The sequence below is a fragment of the Rattus rattus genome, chromosome 3, assembly GCF_011064425.1.
Source record: "Rattus rattus isolate New Zealand chromosome 3, Rrattus_CSIRO_v1, whole genome shotgun sequence".
In the NCBI taxonomy this organism is placed as follows: Eukaryota; Metazoa; Chordata; class Mammalia; order Rodentia; family Muridae; genus Rattus; species Rattus rattus.
The window spans coordinates 131,969,928-131,975,074 of NC_046156.1; the positions used below are offsets into that span (position 1 = coordinate 131,969,928).

The 5,147-nt window shown below is 38.7% G+C and overlaps 1 pseudogene; it reads right to left on the reverse strand.

Annotated features, from left to right (window-relative positions):
* Positions 1-4,361: 4,361 nt before the first annotated feature.
* Positions 4,362-4,813, reverse strand: LOC116895939 (annotated as a pseudogene).
* Between the last annotated feature and the right edge of the window lie 334 nt (positions 4,814-5,147).

Below are 5,147 nucleotides of genomic sequence, written 5' to 3' on the forward strand. Positions count from 1 at the left end.
CTGTTGGGGGGAGGGCAGCAATGGGGGAGGTTGGAGGGAACACCATAAGGAGGAGGGGAGAATGTTGCCTGGAAGCAGGAAAGAATAACACTCCAGAAATGTATATAAGAAATATTCAAGTTAATAAAAAAAAAGACACCGAAACAAGGCCTCTGAATTAACTAAGCAAGAGATTTCACGCGAACTCATAGAAAGTTAAAGAAGCAAAAACAGGGCCTACACTCATCAGATCCTCTGTGTATGTATTATGGCTTCCAGTTTAGTGTTTTTGTGTGACTTCTAAGTGTATGATCTAATTGGTCTCTGGTTCTTGCGCCAGCTCCTAGCAGTCTTTTCTTTCTGTTAGGTTGCCTTGTCCATCTTCAATGGGTTGGTTTTTGCTTTATCTTCTAATATTCTACTTTTTCACGTTTGATTGTTATCTTTTAGAAGCCTGTTCTTTTCTAATGAGAAACAAAAAGTGAGTTGATTCAGAGGTAAGAATGGGTCTAGAGTGAAGAAACTAGGAGGAATAATGGGATGAAAATCTAAAACAAAGATATATTGTATGAGGAAAGAATCTATTTTCAATTTAAAAAAATAACATAGTGGCATAGAATTATAATCCCAACACTTCTCAGAAGTGAAAGCATTGGAAGTTGAAGGTGATTTTTGACCCCATAGGAGGTCAGCAACAGCCCTAGCTAGAGTTACTATCAAGAAAAAAGAATGGAGAGAGAGAGAGAGACAGAGAGAGAGAGAGACAGAGAGAGACAGAGACAGAGAGAGACAGAGACAGAGAGAGACAGAGACAGAGAGAGACAGAGGGAGAGAGGGAGGAAGGGAGGGAGGGAGGGAGGGAGGGAAGGAGGAAGAGAGGAGTTCATGGGGAGGAAAAAGAGGAAGAGGAATGGAAATCAAAGAGGCACAAAGGAAGGAAAGGTTAGAATTCAGGCATCAGTCAATTTTATGCAAGCTGCCTTCCTGTGGTTGGACAGCAAAAACAGCAACACCTCTATAATGATGGATGAGATGTGTCTCCACATACCCAAGAGAGTCCACCTTGAAGTACTGTTCACAAGGAGCTTGCTCCAACCCCTCCTGCACATAGCACCTGTGAACCTCCAAAGCAGCATCACAGGTCAGCCTTTTCACCTTCAGCTGCCAGAGTGTTTTGAAAAGAAATGAAATGAGAATAGAAATGTGTGGATTCCCAGACCACATGTCCTCTGCATTTCTCTGTCTGACAAGCATCAGTGAGAGTTATTTGTGCAGACTTTGGAGACTGGCAGTCATTTCATGGCTAGTCATTATCATGTCAGGGGAAACCCACTGCCCAATGCAACACATTACCAATGTCATCTTCTCCCCAATGTCTGAAACTCCCCAGCTCACAGCCTAACTATCAAGCTTCCTATAGACACATAATTGAAATGTCATTCCTAGATCCGCCTTGCCCTCTTTTCATTTGCGTTATACTTTATACCAGTCCCAAAAAATTTGAAGTGTGAAGAAGAGAACTCACTTATTCACAATTTTTATATTAATATAAATGAGAACTTTAAATCAGGCTCAACTTAATATTAATAATAAAAATTTTCCCAGTATCCACCAAAAACCTCATGAGTTTTTCCAACTTAATAATAAAGACCTCTGAAATCTCCTGGAAATTCATACAACCACAGAAGAACAATTTCTTTATTACCAAGACTTCAAGGCCACCTAGAATATTGTCAAAACACAACAAACATGAGAGAAGTTATTTCAAGTTATTTTCCTGATCATAATGCTTATCTACCTTATCCAAATAAAGAATGACACACCTATCTAACGACTATACCTACTTTCTTATCTATGACATCTTTCCATAGTTCTCTTTAATACATGAAAAAAATGCTATGTATTCTGGGTATAACTGTAAATTCAGATATTTTTATGAATTATTCAATAATTGGCCTTGCTAAGAATGTCCCAGTGTTACTAACTTTCTTTTCCAGGTGCACAACTTTCAAAACACAAATTATTTTTAATTTGTTTTAGTTTTTATTCATATGTACAAGTGTTTTGCCTCTGTATTTACTTGTATACCATTTGCTTATAGTATCTGTGGAGGCCATAAGAAGCCATCTGATCCCAGGGAACTGGGGTTACAAACCATAAACAGTTCTGGGACTTTGAACCTGAGTTCTTTGGAAAGGCAACCAGTGTTCTTGAATGCTGAGCCACCTCTCCAGCCCGCCCCATCCTCCATGCCACTTTTTTTCTGGTAATAGGCCTGGGATTGAATTAAACTCTATAATACATGGCCATTGTCCCTTGAACTGTCAGAAACTTTTAGTACCCAGAAAAGACCTGCATAAGATTTGTCCCATCTATTTTCCTTCTTTGAAATGAAAGGAACTTAGGGCCACACACTTTCTGAAAGCCAAAAACAATTAATGACTGCTAGTGACGATGGTCCCACAAGGCCCTGCCTCCACAACAATATATGACAATTGCAAGTTACTAAGAGATAATCTTTTCACTTGGTTGTAGCCTTGAGAAGATGCCTTTGATCCCGTAAGTGACCTCTGACCCCTGTTTCTTTAAATGACATCCAGGAACCCTCACTGGTTCTTACAAGCTGCATGTGGTTCTACAATCATGTCACTTGTTTCTGATTGGTACCTTACCTGGGGTGAGTCCACTTTACTCACATCTCCTCAGAAAAATTCACACAACCAACTTAGAAAAGCAGCTAAACTTCTGAGTCCTTAGCTTCATTATCCATATAATGAAAACATTAGATATACTGGCGGATGATGCTATCAAGTCAAAATGTGATACTATAAGAAAACTTCACAAAGCATGTGATATAGTCTAGTCTCAGGAAATCAGTTTTTCTCTATAAGTCTCATAAAGTCCTGGTGTTTCTTCATTTCTGCTTCATTTGAACCTGAAAGGTTAAAAAAACAATGTAACAATGTGACATACCTATAGTTGTAGCTCAGTTTGGACAATGTGCTTAGCATACAGAAGGCGCTGGGTTAAAGTCCCATTGTCAAAACTTAAATAAGAAAGGCAGCATCAAGTAAAGACTATTTAATTTTCTTTTCCTGTGTTTCTCTTTCCAATCTTCATTTTATAGGGAAGCTCCTCAATCACATACCTGCCATGCACCATTTTGTGTAATAACTTAGATTGGTGATTTTCTCAATAATCATGTCAAAATATAAATGAATAGCTGTCAGACTTCTATTTGTTGAGAGACTTAAATAAAATGTCACATGAACACAGTCACTTTTCATATCCCCTTATGAATGATACAGCAAGGAGAATAAGGTTTCAAATAACTTGTGTGGAAAATGGATGCAGAATCATTCACTTTAATTCCTTCCTTCTTTGCAGCAAGAAAAAACACTAAGCAAAGTACTTTTTAGAAAAATGGGGCTCAACTTTTGGAAGATAGTTACAAATCTACCTGATTATGTTCTTAAAACAGGGCTTGAGAGATGGTTCAGTAGTTAAGGGTACCTTTAATTCTTACAGAGGACTCAAGTTTAATTCTCTGCTCACACATGGTGACTCACAAACAAAGGTACCTTCAGCCGCATGGATCAACACCCGCTCCTGGTCTCTGTAAGGCAGGAATGCATAAGGTGCACAGACATACATGTAAGCCAAACATCCATATACGTTAAATAATAAAAAATAATTTAAAGAAATGTATTCAGAAGATAACCCTGACTTTAGTTTTAATAATGGAAGTAATAGCATTATAAAGCAGGAAAAAAATGGGTTTCTTCCTGGGACCTGGTCCTGCTTCTGCAATGAAGTGACATTACAATTTTGGGAAATCATTACTTCTGATGAATCTCATGCTAGAAGTTCTGTCCTGCTAGTTCACAATGGACTTAATGTTATATCCTACTTGCTTTCTTTTTCAATTTAAAAAGATTTTATTTTATTATTATTGTATTTATATTTTGCCTGTACGTATGTCTGTGTACCACATACGTGTAGTTTCGGCATAGGCCAGAAAAGTGTTGGATCACCTGAAACTGGAGTTACATACATACAGTTGTGAGCCGCCATGTGAGTACTAGGAATTAAACCCAGATTCTCTGGAAGAGCAGCCTGTGGTCTTAACTGATAAGCCATCTCTCCAGCCTCTCTCAATTGTTTTTTTTTTTTAATTTAGAAAAAATGCAAACCTCAATAGATGATGAGATCATGCGCATATTTAAGTCTGTAAAACCATGCTCAAATCTGGAAATCTCCTCTCCCACACAAGGTTTCTGGGTGGTACCACCATTCCTTCATGAAGACCAACAGCCCACCTGCCACAAGTCATTTGGCATCAAGAGCACTGGTTTTTGAGTGTATAACTTTACATTTGTGTTTCAGGATCTAGGAGCTCCTTTAACCCAGCTTTCCATAACTTTCTTCCTACTTTCTATTACACAACAGGACACTGCAACAACAGCAACAGACTGCTTCAACCTTTCCACTTCTGCCGATGCTAAAACCACTTCTCCAATATATAAAGGATCTGGGAATTTAAATTCCTAGGAAAGAAACACACAGCCTGACCCAAGCATTTTTGTGCCCAGAAAAGCTGAAATAAGTCCACTTACCGAAACTCCATGCAAAATTGTCTTTCTAAACTTGATGTGTTTTTCAAAAATCTTCACTTAAGTGCAAAGGATTGATATCTCATAATTAACTCTTTAGCCACATCCCACTGTGTGAAGGCTCTGCTGAGCTCTGCTCAGTCTCCAAATTTCATGTATATATAGTGAAAACATTGGAACCAGTGATGTTGCCACAGTCTCTTCTGAAGCCCACTCCACATCTTAAGCATCTCCAAATGTCATCAATATGGGCTTTGGCCTGCTTGTTTCCAAACTGTGTAGACACCTAAAGACAAACTATTGAGAGTGGAGGTGTCTGGAACCATAAGAGTATTTAATCCAATACTTGTTCCCTGCTATTGCCATATAACGCATGGAGAAAGGAAGATACCGGAATCACTCTGGAGGCACATTTCTTGCTTTTACAGGTTCCAAACAAGGTCAAGGAGCTCCACAATTTGGCCAGACCACTGCTACATATTCTCAAGATGGTTGACAATTTCTTCTCATTATAGGTGAGAACATCCACAGATAAAACAGCACCAAATCAGCCCC